Raw genomic sequence first — 17,345 nt, 5'->3', positions numbered from 1 at the left:
GGTCTCCCCTGTGGGTGCAGGGGCCCAAGCACTTGGGGCAGCCTCCTCTACTTTCCCAGGATTGTTAGTAGGGAGCTGGACTGGAAGTGGAGCAGCTGGGACTTGAAATGGTGCCCGTATGGGATGATGGCACTGCAGCAGGTGGCTTTACTCACTGTGCCACAGTGCTGGACCCTTTTTCTGTTTTTACTTATTGATTGGAGGAATATACTATGCTATGCTTTAAATCTTTTAAGCACAGAGTTGGCAGTATTGACTACAAAAGTTGTCAGTGAGAATTTCTTTCTCTGCTCTTATCCCTGCATATAATCTTTAAATTCAGTGGCGATTGAGGGCCTATTAGTGATTCATAAAGATACATAAAAATTGAGACAAATTTAGCAGGATGAGTTTTTGGAGACTGGATACAGTCTTTTGTTTTTGTGTTTTGACAGGCAGAGTGGATAGTGATCCGAAGGCAGGAGCCAGGTGCTTCTCCTGGTCTCCCATGGGGTGCAGGGCCCAAGCACTTGGGCCATCCTCCACTGCACTCCCTGGCCACAGCAGAGAGCTGGCCTGGAAGAGGGGCAACCAGGACAGAATCTGGCGCCCCGACCGGGACTAGAACCCAGTGTGCCAGCGCCACAAGGCAGAGGATTAGCCTACTGAGCCGTGGCGCCGGCCTGGATATAGTCTTTTTGGTGATCCTCTATCACCTTTCAAAGTGAAATGGGCACTATTGATATTATACGGGAGCATCAGGTGAAAACTGACACTGTCTCTTACTGGGGTCTTTTATAGTGAGCAGAATGGGGGATTTTGCTAGGATTTAGGGTCATACTGTCTTTATAAACCCATTTTCATATAGTTTTGTCTGGCTATATATTCCACATTGTTATGTTTTAAGACCATGCACTATCAAGTTAGTAATCCTTAAAATTAGTATTTTTTTGAAAAAGTATTGAAAAGATCATGATCTTCGGAGCCAAACCTACCTGCATTTAGTGATTCACCTGGAACTAGCAACCGGTCTCTTAGAGTAGAGGTTTTTGTATCCAGGAAGGAGAAAAGGCTGATGGTTTTATTTCATTTTTTTAAAACGTTGTGAGTTTGAAAATAATAAATGGGAGAGTCCTTCAAAAAAAAGTTCCTGGAAAATGGAATTGAAGGATAAATTTCTTGATGTCCATTCAATAGCACTTCATCGCTAATTTTGAGCATTGTTGTTTCATTAAAAAGCAGATGCGGGTTAATGGAATTTAGTACCAAAATAGATACGTGGAGCAGCAGGCCTCAGATTTGTTAGTATTAGGGCCTTTGATAGTCTTAAAAATTATTCAAGGATAAGGAAGAATAACTTATAAATTTCTATAGCACAGTTGGATAACTGTGGGTAACATAATTAAGTATATATTTTAAATTAGATAGTAGGAAGATTTTGAATATTCCCAGCACAGTTTATAGACCTGAAATGTGCTAATTACCATGATCTAATCATTACACTTGTATGAAAATCATACTGTACTCCATAAATATGTACCAATATTTGTCAATCAAAAATAATAAAGGAAAGATTTAGGGTCTCAAAGAGCTTTTGATTATGTAGCTTTTCTTTATTGATGCTTACCATATTATAATTAAAACTGAAGAGTTTATAAATATTTATAAATGTCAGTAAATTATTTTATAATAAAAATATGTTATAAAAATAACTATTTTCCAAAACAAAAAAAATTAATGAACACAATGGCCTTGTTTTATACTTTTGCAAATTTCTTTGCGATCTGGATTAAGAGAAGACAGCTGGATTCCTTACCTATTTCTTCCCTCTGTCTTTTGTACTATCACATGTCACTCAGCCTCTGGAAAACTCCTTTGTACCCGGTAAGAGAAGGAGAGTGGAAAAGGTTGATAATATCTTGGTATCGTGGTTTTGCCCTTATGAACTCCTGGAGTGGTTCAGGGCTATCCAGAGGTCCTCAGACCACATTTTGAAAGCTGTTCAAGAGTTTTTCTGGAAGCCTGAACAGGATCTCTTTCTTTTCTTTTCTTATAGATTCTTGCTCCAGGGTATGTGAGTAGGAGCCACCTCTTCTTCCCCTCAGGTAAGTCTGCTAGCATGGCAGCAGCATACTCATACTAACTCCAGATCATTGTTTAATTTTTAAACTGGACTTTCGTGTCTCCTTAATGCTATTTTTTTTTTTTTAAAGTAAACCTTTGGGAGCGGGCGTTTAACTTAGTAAAAACTAGAGGCTTGTGTCCCACATCAGAATACCTTGTGTTTGGATCTGTCTCCTGACTCCAGATCACTGCCAGTGCTGACTCTGGAAGGCAGCAGTTATTGGCTTAAGTAATTGGATTCCTGCCACTCATGTGGGAGACCTGGATTGTGGTCCTAGTTCCCAACCTTGACCCAGTCTCAGCTGTTGCGGGTATTTGGAGAGTGAACCAGAAGGTGGGAATTTGATTTTTTTTGGTGTCTCTCAAATATTATTTAAAAAATAAAAGGTTGTGTCGGTTCCTTTTGATGGATGAGTTGAATGTTTTGATTTTTCACCCTCCTTAGCAACACTGCGGAGCATTGTAAGAAAGCCTATTTGAACTGGAATTGCCTTAAGTTAGGGGTTTCAAAGGGAGTCACTAACAAGTCTCTGTGTGCATGTTTTAATGAGTTTAAAGGGATGTGCTTCCTATAATTGGTTAAGATATACCTCCATGGAATGCTCCTTGGTTTAGGCAAACAAAATGTGAGTGTATCTGTGGGACTAGGACTGCGCAAAGACAGCCCTGCTGGGAGGAGTGTAACCTGATGCGTGAGCCTGTCCTGGACATGCTGCAAGGAGCTGTTGTGAGGAGGGTGATGGAGGACCTTGGTGGGGCAAGCTCTGGCTGGCTGTGCCTGGGGCCCAGGGCACTGTCCCCTGAACCCCTTCCTCAGCCAGAGAGTAGAGGCAGTGCTGCTCCCTTATTTGTATGTGTTTGTAGTAGTTCATTTTCTGTAGTAGCAGAAAATAATTTTCTGTGAAGGTGCCCTGACAAAAGTAACCACACATATTTGGTCTCTGGTCTTGGGTTGTCAAACATGAGTTCCCAACCTCTCTTTCATTTTCTCTCTATACAAATGCGCACACATATGTGCCCATGCACAGTTTTCTCAGAGTTACATACATGATAACTTTAGTGCCCCTAAGTGCTCCAGTGTCTTTCCTAAGAGACATTCTTTCTTTGCTAACAACAGTCCAGATAACTTTAGATAATTTAATATTGAGTTATTACATCTAGCCTATTGTTTGTGTTCAGATTTCTGTCATCTGACCTAACATGTCCTTACAGTGCCAGTCCTCCCTCCATCCAGGATCCAGTCTAGGGAAAGATTCCCTTTTGATCATCTTTATTTCCACAGCCTTTGTCTTGGATGTGTTCCCAAACAACATCCCAGACTATTTGGAGGTGTTGCTGTAGAATCCCCAAACCTGGGTCTGCTTGCCTGCCCCACAGAAAGCCATTCACTGACATTGGAGTGGTCGTGCAGAGCAAGGGACTGATCTGCAATTACTTAATACCCCGGCTCCTCCAGGAGTTAGGGGTAAAGATTCTTATAGATTGAAACTGGGGCTGAGAAGTGCATAATCCGCTGGTGTCCAAGTTCCTTGTTGGTTAGTGATGCTGGTGATCTTCCTTTGGTTGGTGATGCCATGCCATTTAGGGAATTCATGAAGGCCCGGTGGACTTCAGTTGGGCTGGGGGTTACACGAAAGCCGTAGCTACCTTCTACTCCAGACCCGGAGTTTCCCTGCGTGGACCTGGAATTCCCCTAAACAAATCCCTCTGTGCAATACTGGCCAACAAGGTTTTATCAGTTGGAGAAGCAAATGACTTCTTGAGTCCAGTGATTAGAATCTTGCTGGGCCAGCTGTATCACTCCCTCAATTCAGTGAATTCCTTTTGGTAAAGGACGGGCAAGGACACTTTGGACTAAGGGAGACAGCCAAGGGGCTGAGTCCCACCTTTACATTATGGGGCTTCGGTCTCCTGTGTATGTTGGTACATTTTGAAGTCAGTGACCTGAGCACTTGCATTTAAAAATGATTTAAAAGGGCAAGCATTTAAACATCACTGGAGTCCTTCACATGTTTTCTTATTACAGATCTTAAATACATGAGGTGCACATCTCTTGAATGCCAAAATTATGAATGAAATTGAGAAAGAAGCATAGGAATTGAGAAAATAGTGGTAGAAACAGAAAACTGTCTGAAAAGCCTTGTTCCCTCTTTGCAAATCAAAAGACTTGGCTGAAGTGCTAAGGAAAACAGTGGAGCCTGAGAATTCTGCTGTAGAAGTAAAAGTAGGGAGACACACTTACCATTTTCAATACAGGAAATGGGTGCTACCTAGATTTGTTTTAAAGGAGAGACTTACTTCCTGCTTGTCCTTGGTCCCCTGTGAAGCTGAGCACAGACCAGTGGAGGGATACCTTTTGCTGTCTGCTCCCAGCTGATGACCACCAGGCCTTTACTGTGCCTTTGAGTACTGTGGGAAAATTGCTGCTGCATGGATGCAACACTTTCTGGATTTCTCCTGGTTGGGTGTGGACAGAGTGCATCTGGAGGACCTAGGCTCCAGATTAATTTCTTTATGGAAATTTCAATAAATAAAGTTATAAGGATATAAGAGAACACACTATGTTATAAATGTTTCTGATATGTGTCATTATTTTAGGTGTATATCATTTTGTCAAAAATTTTATTCTTTAGTTCTCAAAGTTATAAGTATATTCAGTTCAGATTATATAGAAATGTGTAAAATAGATCACAACTCTCTCCCTGTGGTCTAACTCCTGAAAGGCAAACATTGTTGACAGATCTCTTTTAAATCTACATGGGCACTTAAAAAAAGGAATTATTTAATAATATTAATTTTAACAACAAATATATTGTACATTTGCTTTTATTTTCACTTAATATATTGTAGGCATCTTTTCCTTATCAACCTGTATACTCTTTTTTGTATTGAGTGAGGTTGTATTGTGTGGGTAAATTATACTTTGTTTTAATACCTTGTTGAAGGACATTTAAATGGTTGTCAGTGTTTGACTGTTATAAATAAAATGCCTACATATAGGCATACACAATGATTTCCTTAAAGTAAATCCTTAGAAATGTGATTCCTATGTGAAAGTGTTTACATATCATCACAAAATACAACATATCTGATGTTAAAAACTATGAATGAAGTTAAGTTTCTTTTATTTTCTCTTTTGGAATGATCTTATATGTAAGGAATTGGTTAAAATTACCAATATTGTAGCAGTATCAGAACTGAGGTGGTAATCAACTCGTTTAATTACTGACTTGTTACATAATCCGGTATGAATGATTCTACCATTTAATGTTCTCATTTTTATGGGAAGCTGAGACTTATTTACTTAACTATCATGAAGGCTTAGAAGCTTGTTTATCAGAGGATTAGAATACTTGTTTTTTGGAGGAAATCAAATTATTATCATTAGATGGTGACTAAGAAAAATTTGGGCTGAATTCCAAAATCTGTGCTTACAAAGATGAATAGCATTTTCTAAGATAACTGATACCACAGTGTTATAGAAAAACTGTATTTCGGCTCTAAGTTTTGTATTAATTTTTAACTCTTTGGGCATTTTCTTATCAGAAAGGTGCTGTTTTGATGCCTGAAATATCTTGTTCTTCCTTTCTGCTTTCAGCTTTTTAACTCCTACCTTCCACCATTCTGGAATCAAAGCAAGTAATGGCCAAATGGTGTTAGGCTTCCTTTGGGCCCCTCTATCCCCCTTTTTGGCCAGTTTTGTAAGGCCAGTAGAAAGTGAGATCTCCAGGGGACTTTTTTGAAGGGCTCTAATTTATCTCTATTGGCTTAAAACATTCTCAGGCCGATGTGTTTCTCATTGTCATGTCCAAATCTCTGAAGAAATGTTAGAACTGTCAAATCTGTCTGAGGGGCTGGAGGTGGGGTGGGACAGCAGTAGGATAGATATCCTTGGCCTGCTTAGAGCAGACATGTGCCGCCTCTTCCCAAGATTGATATGTCAGGAAGCAGACTAAGCTGTGCTGGTGCTTGATGTTTACATCAGGTATTTGACCATTGGGGAGTGCATTTGCCCATATATGAAGCTTTTAGATGATATGAAATCTCTCCTGAACGTTCATTTCTTGTTTGTACGAGTGCTTGTAGAATCTTGCGTGTGTTATCACAGACATTCTCCAGATTATGCTTTAAGACATTTCATTTCATTTCCCATTACCAGCTATATTTAGAAAGGGTGATGATCTTTAAATTGGGAAGCTTCAGGGGAGAGTGACTATGCATGCTTGAGGGTGATTGAGTTCAGTAAGTATGTATTGGGAGAATCCTGTGTGTGGAGAGTTCACTAAGGCGCCTGGGGAAACAAGGTTATTAAAAGGCAACCCTTGCTATTCAAGAGTTTGTAATCTAGTGTGGAAAGAACAAATATCCACAAGTGTCTCTGATAGAAGGTTCAGTTTCTGGTATCATGGAATGCTAGGGGAATACACTGAGCTGAGATGATCCTGGATCTCTGAGACCTCCAGGGTGCCTGGCAAATAATATGTGTAGAAGGAGATAAGGTGGTGGTTTGGAGTATGGCCTCATAGGGTAAGAATTGGGTCACTGAGAGCCTGGGGCAGGCTGAGCAAAATCCAGCTCACAGGCCACGCTCTGTCCTTGTGTACCGTCTCCAGTCCTGCTGATTAGTCAGCTGTCTCCTGGTGCATTCTCCCCACTTTCTGCAGCACCTGTGCCCATTTTGTGACCAGAGTAAGGTCTGGACTCTGATATGTTAGGCCTACCACTCTGATTTCTCATGGAGTGCTTTGTGCTAATTAGATTCAAAAGAACTGAATTATATTTGGAATTTATTTTCTTAATTGAAAAGGTAAGATATATTTTTCTTTGTAACTAGACATTCTTTTCCTTTTTCCAATTTCTGGAGTTTTTAAGATGTATTCATTCATTCATTCATTCACTTGAAAGGCAGAGTGACAGACACACACAGACACACACACACACACACACACACACAGAGAGAGAGAGAGAGATCCTCCATCTGCTGGTTCACACCTCACATGTTGGCAACAGCCAGGTGTGGGCCATGTGAAAGACAGAAACCAGAAACTCCATCCTGGTCTCCAGTAAGGGTGGCTGGGTCCCCAGTATTTGGACCATCTTCTGCTGCCTTCCCAGGCACATTAGAAGGGAACTGGATCAGAACCAACCATAGCCAGGACTCAGACTGGCACTCAATATGAATGTCAGCATTGTAAGCTGCAGTTTAACCCACTGTGCCATAATGCTGACTCTCCCCCAGTTTCCATACTTATAGCTAATTGACTAAATGATGCTTTGCTTTGTCCCCATTATATTGCATACAAGTTTTCCCAAAATGTAATCCTAATCAGTTTGATCACACAAAAGAGACATTTTATAGTTGAAGATGGCCAACACTCACCCTCATTTTCAAGATATTTGCAGGCCATTTTCTCTTCTAACATTATTGCAGCTCTGTCTGCACACTGTTTACTGTATTGTAGATCATAGCCTAGTACTTTATCTCGTGTCATCTTCCCACAGTGCTTTGAAGTAGGTTTCATTATTCTCATCTCATGAGTAAGGACACTGAGGCCCAGGGAGGGTGAGTGGTTTGCTCAAAGTCACATAGCTGATCAGTGATGCGGCAAGAGGGGCCAAACATCACGCTCTGGCATGGAGAGACCAAGTCATCCAGTTAGTTTTACATTGCGGACATCTTAGAGTGTGAACTTATTTTCTGCAAGCAATTATGAGATAAACCAAAAAGAAGACTTCGTACAATTGTATTCATAGCCTCCAATGTCCATATATTGGTCATGCAGAAAGATAAGCATACTGATATTCTATAGAAGCAGCAGAATCCTCATAAAACTTTGTGAATATGAACTAGAATAATATGAACCAATAACTGTATGTTCTTATACTCAAATGAATAATTGATTCATTCATCCTTGAATACCTAATTGAAATATCAGGCCCCTGAATATTAAAATTTTGGATTCTCTCTTCCATAACTACATCTCATATTTAAGGGAATATTGCTTAAAATGATAAAAATTCCATATGACCTCTGAGAGGAGCCTGGGACCAATCCCAAAGTCTGTATGTGAGGAATTCTCATGACATATGTTAAAAATGCAATGCCAGACTTTGTGTAAGTTTTCTACAGTGTTGTTGTTTGGAAAACACAGTATGGTATTATAAAGACACAATTCTGTATATGCCCTTAGTGAAAAGCTGCCAGTACCAATCTCACTTCATGGATCTGAAAGCTGGCAAGATTTTTGTCACAAAACACCTTGTAAATTTATAAGTTAAGTTTCAGCTTTTTCACAAAATGCATTGTAATTTTGTAAGTTAAATCTCAGCGTGGTTTGTTTTCTCTGCTTTGTTTTTTCTTAAATGTCTCTGTTAGGAGGAAATATAAGCGTGAGGTTTCATAAAGAGGCATTCAGTGAAGAACAGTAGTGGTAAGTCTTTGATTCTTTGGTAAAATAACAGCTTTTCCTGGGTGAAAGCACTTTCGGGATAATTAGGCAGTGTGTCTGGGAGAGGCTGGGAAGAACCAGTGTGTTTTCAAGAGTCACTCTAAATTCACACACTCCCTGTACCTCCTGCATTTCCGTGGTGTACAAAGTTGTAAGGTGTCTTAGATCATTTGGTGTCTTTCACACCGAGGTGAAAGACAACTGAAGGCCTGTCGGTCTCCCATTGTAAAAGATTGTTTACTCGGAGAGGAAAAGGAAAAGATAATTTGCATGTGCAGCAAACTGTGGTTAATCCAAAATACTGAATTTTCTACTAACAAGTTTCTTTGCTTCTTCCTTATAGTCAGCCTGGTGACCATCATAGTTAGAATTTGCTGAGTCCTTTCTGTCCAGCTCTTATAAGCAGTCTGCAGGGGTTCTGTCCTCTGCTATGGAGCAGTTCCGCTTGTCTTCCCACCCTGTGGATGCAGGTACTTGGAGGCCCAGGTGCTCAGAGAACCTGTCGAAGTTACACAGTGATGCTGAAGCTGGAGCTCTGCTCTGAGGAAGTGGCTTCTAGGCCAGCCGCTTAGCTGTGAGCCTTGGGTCTGCTCCTGTGTATTCACAGAAAGAAAAAAATTTTTTTTTTTTTACTAATGTGTATGGTAGACGCGATGTAATTTAGAGAAAAGAACCTTAATTTTTTTTTAATTTAATAAATATAAATTTCCAAAGTACAACTTTTGGATTATAGCGGCTTTTCCCCCTATAACCTCCCTCCCACCTGCAACCATCCCATCTCTCACTCCCTCTCCCATCCCATTCTTCATCAAGATTCATTTTCAATTATCTTTATACAGAAGATCAACTTAGTATTTACTAAGTAAATATTTCAACAGTTTTCACTTACACAGATACACAAAGTATAAAGTACTGTTTGAGTAGTAGTTTTACCATTAATTCACATAGTACAACACATTAAGGACAGAGATCCTACATGGGGAGTAAGTGCACAGTGACTCCTGTTGTTGATTTAACAATTGACACTCTTTTTTATGACGTCAGAAATCACCCGAGGCTCTTTTCATGAGCTGTCAAGGCTATGGGAGCCTCTTGAGTTCGCCAACTCTGACCTTATTTAGACAAGGCCATAGTCAAAGTGGAAGTTTTCGCCTCCCTTCAGAGAAAGGTACTGCCTTCTTTGATCAAATCTTAATTTTTGAGTTGGACAGCCACATGGTTTGTCATCCAGATTGTCAGATTGTTAATGTAACTTTTGGCAATTTACTTAAACTCAGTTTTGATATTAGCAAACTGGAGATAATAACTTACTATAAGGGCAATGCTTGTTACAACCAATAGAGCTGTTTGATTTGTTTTATCTAAGAAAAAGCAACTAAACCCCGTTGGTAACACACTTGTTTTACGTCTCCCATCTTGGCCTTGTCCTGTTCCTGCAACAAAATTCTGTTTTATAAATATGTTGAGAAAATGAATGCTGAAGTAAAATTGGAGCTTGAGGAATGTTAAAATTTAGCTTAAAATTTTTCACTTCTTACACTCTTACACACTAGGATCTGTGTAACATGACTTGAATTTTATTCTGTCCAGCATTGTTCTCTAGAAGGGTCATGCACCTGGCTTCTCAGTGATCTGTCTTTTGCAGGCTTAGAACCTGCTGCTCACCCTCTCCATACTGGATTTTGTTGCCTGCCTCCCTGGCTGAGGCAGTTGACCTGACTGCTCCAAAGCCTTTGTTGTTTTCAATAGGGGTGCTCGGTTCTAGCTGCTCACTTAAGAAACTTTAAAAAAACACCAATGCCTGGAGCCGCCTTTGTGACATAGTGGGTAAAGCCACTGTCTGCAAGGCCAGCATCCCATATGGGCACTGGTTCCTGTCCAATTGCTCCACTTCTGATCCAGCTCCCTGCTGATATGCCTGGGAAGGCAACAAAAGATGGCCCACCTCCTTGGGCCCCTGCTACCCACATGGGGACCTGGAAGAAGTTCCTGGCTCTTAACTCCTGGCTTTGGCTTGGCCCAACCTTGGCCATTGGCTATCTGGGGAGTAAACCAGCGGAAAGAAGAGCTCTCTTTCTTTCTCTCCCTCTGTTTGTCACTCTCCGTGATTCTGAATATCAAATAAGTAAATAAATATTTTTAAAAATGGGATGGGTATTGTGCTGTAGTGGGTAAAGTGACTAAAGCTGTCACCTACAAAGCTGGCATCCCATATGAGTGCTGGTTCCAGTCCTGGCTACTCCACTTCCAATCCAGCTCTCTGCTAATGTGCCTGGGAAAGCGGTGGAGAATCGCCCAAGTGTTTGGGCCCCTGCCATCCATATGGGAGACCCAGATGAAGCTCCTGGCTCCTGGCTTCGACCTGACCCAGCCCTGTCTGTCACTGCCATCTGGGAAGTGAACCAGCAGTTGGGAGATCTCGCTCCCTCTGTCTCTCTTTATTTCTCTGTATCTCTAACTTTCAAATAAATAAATAAATAAATCTTTAAAAGAAAATATTTACAAACTGAAGTTCTGACATGTATGGTTTTCTAAACTCCTCAGGTGCTACCTATTCACAATGAAGGTTTGAGAACTCTTTTTCCATGTGAGGGAAATGTGAAAGAGCCATGTTCACTAATTATAGTGCAGTCATCGGCTTCATGTCTATTTCAGTGGGGCTAGAAAGATCTATTAGAAGTGGCGATAAGTACTCCAGCAAGTGTGCCTCAGTTTCCTATCTGCCTGCCTGCCTGCCTGCTGTAAGGGTGCTCTACTGTGTAGGCTGAGTGGGCTGAATTGGTCTGCTGCGTGTCCAGAGTAAAGGACCTGGAGGAATCTAGGTAGGGAGGTGGCCACAGGCTCTCAGGTGCAGATGGAGACTACATTTTGGCTGTCTTTTCCATTCCTTTGTCTATTGTTTCGGAGGTTAGTATGTAGCAGTTATTCTTCTTTGTGATCTGCCTGCAGAACCATACTATTTTTAGGCACTGCACCATACAATAGGTTTATAAAAAGGCTGCTGAACCTTTTGAGGCTGCTGTATTCTGTCTGACAGGGCTGAGTTACAAGAAGGCTTACCCGCCTCACTGTTTAGGCATGTACGATTTTTGTTGTTGTTGTTGTTTCTTCTTTAGAAAGCATCTGAGTAGCTTAAAACTACAGTGGTTTGGCAGTCTGACAGGTGACGCCAGATGTCTGCATAGCTCTGCTTCCGTCCAGAAACAGCTTCGCAGGTGTTTGTTAGGTTGCTAATTTTTATCTTCTCCTTTTCCTTTTAAAATGTGCTAAAATATGCTTAGTTAGTGGGGCTGGGGGTGGAGAGGTGGTGAGCATGTGAAGCATTTTCTTGTTCTTAGATCCCTCTATCCCTTAAATGCCCTGTGTCTCAGAATTTGTTTTACTCCACTGAGGGGATCCCCTTGACCAGGTCTGATTATCAAGTGGATTAAACAGATGAAGCCAATATTGAATGTTTATTTGTCTACATTTGTTTTTTTGTTTGTTTGTTTGACAGGCAGAGTTAGACAGTGAGAGAGAGAGACAGAGAGAAAGGTCTTCCTTTCCGTTGGTTCACCCCCCAAATGGCCACTCTGGCTGGCGTGCTGTGCTGATCTGAAGCCAGGAGCCAGGTGCTTCCTCCTGGTCTCCCATGCGGGTGCAGGGCCCAAGCACTTGGGCCATCCTCCACTGCCTTCCCGGGCCACAGCAGAGAGCTGGACTGGAAGAGGAGCAACCAGGACAGGATCTGGCGCCCAACCGAGACTAGAACCCAGGGTGCCGGTGCCGCAGGTAGAGGATTAGCCAAGTGAGCCACGGCGCCAGCCTACACTTGTTCTTAGAAATAGCTGTCAGATTTCTTGATTTGTAATCCATTATCAGAAATATACATCAAATCCCTTAAGATGAAATAGTAGTAAGTTACTCATAGCTGCCATGGAAAAACAGGACTCCTGTTAGGACGTTCTTTAAGTGTCCACACAATAGGCTGGGTATTATTTGTGATTCTTCTCATCCTTCATTGTATCTCCATTCATCAAAATGCTATCATAGACAGTGTGTTAAAGTTTCTACAGTGTGGTTTTGACTTCTGAAAGGACGTATCTTTTCGCAGATCATTCCCAAGGTAATTTTAATCCAAGCAATTAACCAAATAAAAATTTTCTTTAGCAGTGCTTAGTGAGGTGATGGATGCTTAACTTATCTTTGAGCACTTCTCTGATAAAACTAAGGGTGTTCAGCTCCTTCTTTCTGCTGGTTTTACAAGTGTGTGGTCTTCATGAGCATCTGAAATGAGCTATTGAGCTTTCTGCAGTGTGGAAGGATAGATCTAGGTAGACTTGTCAGTGAGAGCCTCTTGGTTTTCCTAAACTCATGTGGCCCATTTTCCCCACTTTTTCTCAATAGTACTTTTCTAATGTCCCATCCCTACGAAGGCATCTTGGGGATTTGTTGGTGATCTGAGCAACTACTCTTCATTAATGCCACAGTTATTCTCTCAGGACCTCTCTGAGAAGCTGGCGGGGTGGGGTGCTTCCTGTGGTTGGCTTTGTGACCTCTGTTTCACCTCCAGCACTAGAAAGTGTTTAATAATTTCCAAACCTGCATAGCCAGAGTCACCAGAGGCCTTTGCTGAAATCCTTTCCCAGGCCCATTCCCTGTGCCTCCATGTGTCCCTCCCCTCCTCTCCTCACCCTGGGTTTTGTCTCAGTAGGTATAAGGAGGGGCTGGAAAGTGGAATTTCCATCAAGATCGTTCTGATATGCTATTGCTATGGATCACTGAATGCTTAGGACAAAGTCCAGCAATGCTAAGTAGCTTACCCAGGGTCATACTGGAGGACCTGCCAATAAAGGCAAAATATTGTATCTCTGTTTTTGTTTTATATCTATAGATATTGCAGAAATGATGGACAAGTTAATTGGGCTGTTTATCCTAGACATAGGCAAATGGCTGTTTTACTCGTTGGTGTTTTTTATTTCTTGTTACTGGAGGGGTATGTGTATGTATGTGTGTGTCTCCCCACACAGGAGAGGGACATAGGATGAACTTGTGATCTGTGTATTCACACATCCAGCTCTACACTGAAAGGTAGTGAGTAAGAGATCCAGTTTGGGTTCTTGAATATGGAAAGAATTACGGTTACTTGTACTGTGTTTGCCCCGTCTCATTTTGTTGAGTGGGTGCTGTGGTTATTCTTGCATGCTGATGGGTTTGTTAGCAAGTTTTACTGAATAAATCAGTACACGGCAGGGACCATTCAACATCTGGCATGTAAATGTCTACAAACATAGTCCTTATTCTGATCACATAGTGACAGACGGGTCTTTGTGAAATTTGACTTCTTAAAATTTGTCTGAAACCACAGCCTTTTTACCTGTGCAGATAATGATAAAGAGCTGGGGAGAAAATCAAGAAGGGTATGGTGATCTTTTGTATCATTTATCTTAAAGGTTCGGGGGTTCATATTCTTTGACTGACTCTATCTTACAGTGTGTTTTCTCTATCAGTTCACATGGAGATTGTGGTACAGTCCTAGGACTACTCAGTGGAGACAGCATCTAAACCAAACTGACTGTTAAAAAAAGCCCACATTTTTAAATCAATTATTGAAAGTCTGGTGCTACAGAGAAAGAGATCTTCTATCTGCTGGTTCATTCCCCAGGTGGCTGCAACAGCTGGGGCTGGTCCAGGTCAAAGCTAGGAGCCTAGAACTCCATCCGGGTCTCCCACATGGGGGCATGGACCCAAGGACTTTAGCCATCTTTTGCTACCTTCCCAGGCACATTAGCAGGGAGCTGGGTTGGAAGTGGACCAGCTAGGACTCAAACCAGCACTCAAAGTTGGCCCGGCCCCCCAAGTGACTTTTTATTTGTCTCAGCAAATGCTTAAGAGTCACAATATGTTTGCCTGACATGATAGGTACTTAATAAGTGTTTGATGGGGGTCGGCACTTTTGTATAGCAAATAGAGCCGCCTCCTGTAACACCAGCATCCATATAGTGTTCCAGCTGTTCCACTTCCAATCCAACTCCCTGCTAATGGCCTGGGAAAGCAGCAGAAGATGATCCAGGTTCCTGGCTTCAGCCTGACTTAGCGTTGGCCATCGTGGCCATCTGAGGAGTGAACCACCAGATGAAAGAGTAATCTCTATCTTTCTCTCTCTTTCTCTGTAACTTTTTCAAATAAATATATAAAAGTATTTTAAAAAATAAGTATTTGATGAATGTAAACTTCATGCTTTAAAAAGACTCCTTTTGGGACCATCATTGTGGCGTTGTGAGTAAAGCTGCTGCCTGTGATGCCAGCATCTCATATGGGCACTAGTTTGTGTCCCAGCTGCTCCACTTCTGATCTAGCTCTCTGCTAATGGCCTAAGAAAGCAGAAGAATATGACCCAAGTGTTTTAGGCCCGTGCCACCCATGTGGGAGACCCAGATGAAGCCCCTGGCTCCTGGTTTCAGCTTGGCCCAACACTGGCCATTGCATCCACCTGAGGCGAACCACTTGATGGAAGATTCTCTCTCTCTGGTGGAATGAGAAAGCCATGCCAAGATGGCTGCTGGCAACAGAAACTGCCTAACAGGCTGTGATTGGATGGCTTTGGAAGCCACAAGACAACAGAGCCTGCCTGGCAACAGGCTGTGATTGGATGGCTTTGGAAACCACATGACAATGGAGCCTGCCTGGCAACAGGCTGTGATTGGTTAGGGCATAGATCGCCCCTTGACTACATTGGCTGCCTTGGCTATTTAAGCTGCTGTACCAACTGAAATAAATGAGTCTGCAGACTGCTTACCTCTGGCCTGCTTTCACCTGACTCCTGGGGTCTGTGTGGGGACTCTGCACCGCTTGCCCTCCTCTCAGAACGAATCCACCACAACATCTCTCTCTCTGTTTCTCCTCTCTCTGTGTAACTTGGCTTTCATATAAATAAATAAATATTGTAAAAATGATCATTTTATATTGTTAAAATTAAAATTCAGGGTAATGCATTGTTTTGCTTTACTTTTCCCTATTTTTAATAATCTAGACTCCAGGCCGGTGCCGCGGCTCACTAGGCTAATCCTCCGCCTTGTGGCGCCGGCACACTGGGTTCTAGTCCCGGTTGGGGCGCCGGATTCTGTCCTGGTTGCCCCTCTTCCAGGCCAGCTCTCTGCTGTGGCCCGGGAGTGCAGTGGAGGATGGCCCAAATACTTGGGCCCTGCACCCCATGGGAGACTAGGATTCCCTGGCTCCTGCCATCAGATCAGCGCGGTGCGCCGGCCGCAGCGGGCCGGCCGTGGCGGCCATTGGAGGGTGAGCCAACGGCAAAGGAAGACCTTTCTCTCTGTCTCTCTCTCTCACTGTCCACTCTGCCTGTCAAAAATAATAATAATAATAATAATAATCTAGACTCCAACAGCCAGTGCTGTGGTGTAGAAGGTTAAATCTGCCTGCAGTGCTGGCATCCCATAGGATCCCATTCAAGTCTCAGCTGCTACTCTTCCTTTCCAGCTCCCTACTAATGTGCCTGGGAAAACAGCAGCAGATGGCCCAAGTACTTGACCCCTGTATCCATGTGGGAGCCTAGAAGAAGCTCCTGGATCTTGGCTTCAGCCTTGCCCAGTGCCAGCCATTGTGGCCATTTAGGGATTGAACCAGTGGATAGATCTCTCTCCTTCTCTTTTTCTTTCTCTCTCTATATCTCTGCCTTTCAAGTAAATAAATAAATGTTTTTTTAAAATCTAGACTGTTTAGTGGGATAATGAATTTACTTTTCTTTAGGATTCAAGTTTTGTGTCTTATTTTTTCCAGCAGTGATACCTTTCATGATTCTGTTCTGTTGTGAGAAATTATATCCACTTGGAAGCTTTCATATGGGCCTGATTTTAGAACTTATTGCTAGCATAGTCCAGCCACTGAGCCTCTTAAGGGCTGACACCTCTGCTCCTGCCTCGGCCCTTACTACTGTCTCTTCTGGCCATATCAGAGAGGACAGAGGCAGGTGACAGCTGGGCTTTCTTCCTACAGATCACAGTAAACATTTGAGGAATTATGACTTTCAGAGGAATTTACTGAAAATAATAACTTGAGCAAATGATCTGAAACAAGATAACTGATTAAATTTTGTTTTCCCAAGGGTTTTGTTAAAGGTTGATGGAGCGGGGCATATGACCAACATGGTATACTCTCCAGTTTCATTCAAATGATGTTGTTTGGTTAAGCAACATACTAATAATCCAATTCCCGATTCCTTAGTAATTTCTTGCTGTGGTGCTATTAGCTGAGGAAGGAGTTTGGCAGGTTTTCAATAGGAAATGGTTAAGCCATTCCCCCCTAGTAGTTTGATGGACAGGAAAATGAGATTATGCCTACCTAGTTGCACTGGCACCACAGGGAGAACTTAAAAAAAAGAAAAAAACCACAGACTAAGTTTCTTTGCTGTCAACAAAAGACTGGTAAAAGGTTATTTCTATTCTGATTTAATTCTTTTGTGAGCCCAAAAAACCCCACAATTCTGTGTGTAATAGAGATACCAGTTTAGGCAGGGGTCAAAAACCAACAATGAACTGGAGGGGACCAACTGTTTTTAGACCCATTAGGTGACTTGTATGTATTACTTTCCTTGAATCACCAAACTTTAATCTCCCAGACTGACTGGTATAATCAACTTATATCTGCATTGGATTTGCCTTGAGTAGGAACATTGTAGCACACTCTAAATGTGTCACAAGTTACTGACAGAATAATATGTACAAATCTTTATTTATTGATAAATTGAAGGGTATTTGACATTTTTAACTTCAATTTATAGGGATAAGCCCAATAAAA

The 17,345-nt window shown here is 42.0% G+C and overlaps 1 protein-coding gene across 11 annotated transcripts in view; it reads left to right on the top strand.

Annotated features, from left to right (window-relative positions):
- The window catches only part of SIPA1L2 (signal induced proliferation associated 1 like 2), a 232,477-nt gene that overhangs the window by 53,883 nt on the left and 161,249 nt on the right, over positions 1-17,345 (top strand). For 10 of the 11 annotated variants that reach the window (XM_070055527.1, XM_070055531.1, XM_070055530.1 and 7 more), the window contains exon 2: positions 2,036-2,084. The gene's annotated coding sequence lies outside the window, so the exon portion shown is untranslated. Of the gene's footprint in view, positions 1-2,035; positions 2,085-2,287; positions 2,438-17,345 lie in introns of those variants that run through there. The other variant, XM_070055528.1, reaches the window with a different exon arrangement.

This window comes from Oryctolagus cuniculus, chromosome 13 (genome assembly GCF_964237555.1).
Source record: "Oryctolagus cuniculus chromosome 13, mOryCun1.1, whole genome shotgun sequence".
NCBI classification, from domain to species: domain Eukaryota; kingdom Metazoa; phylum Chordata; class Mammalia; order Lagomorpha; family Leporidae; genus Oryctolagus; species Oryctolagus cuniculus.
This window is presented reverse-complemented; position numbering and strand designations above follow the sequence as displayed.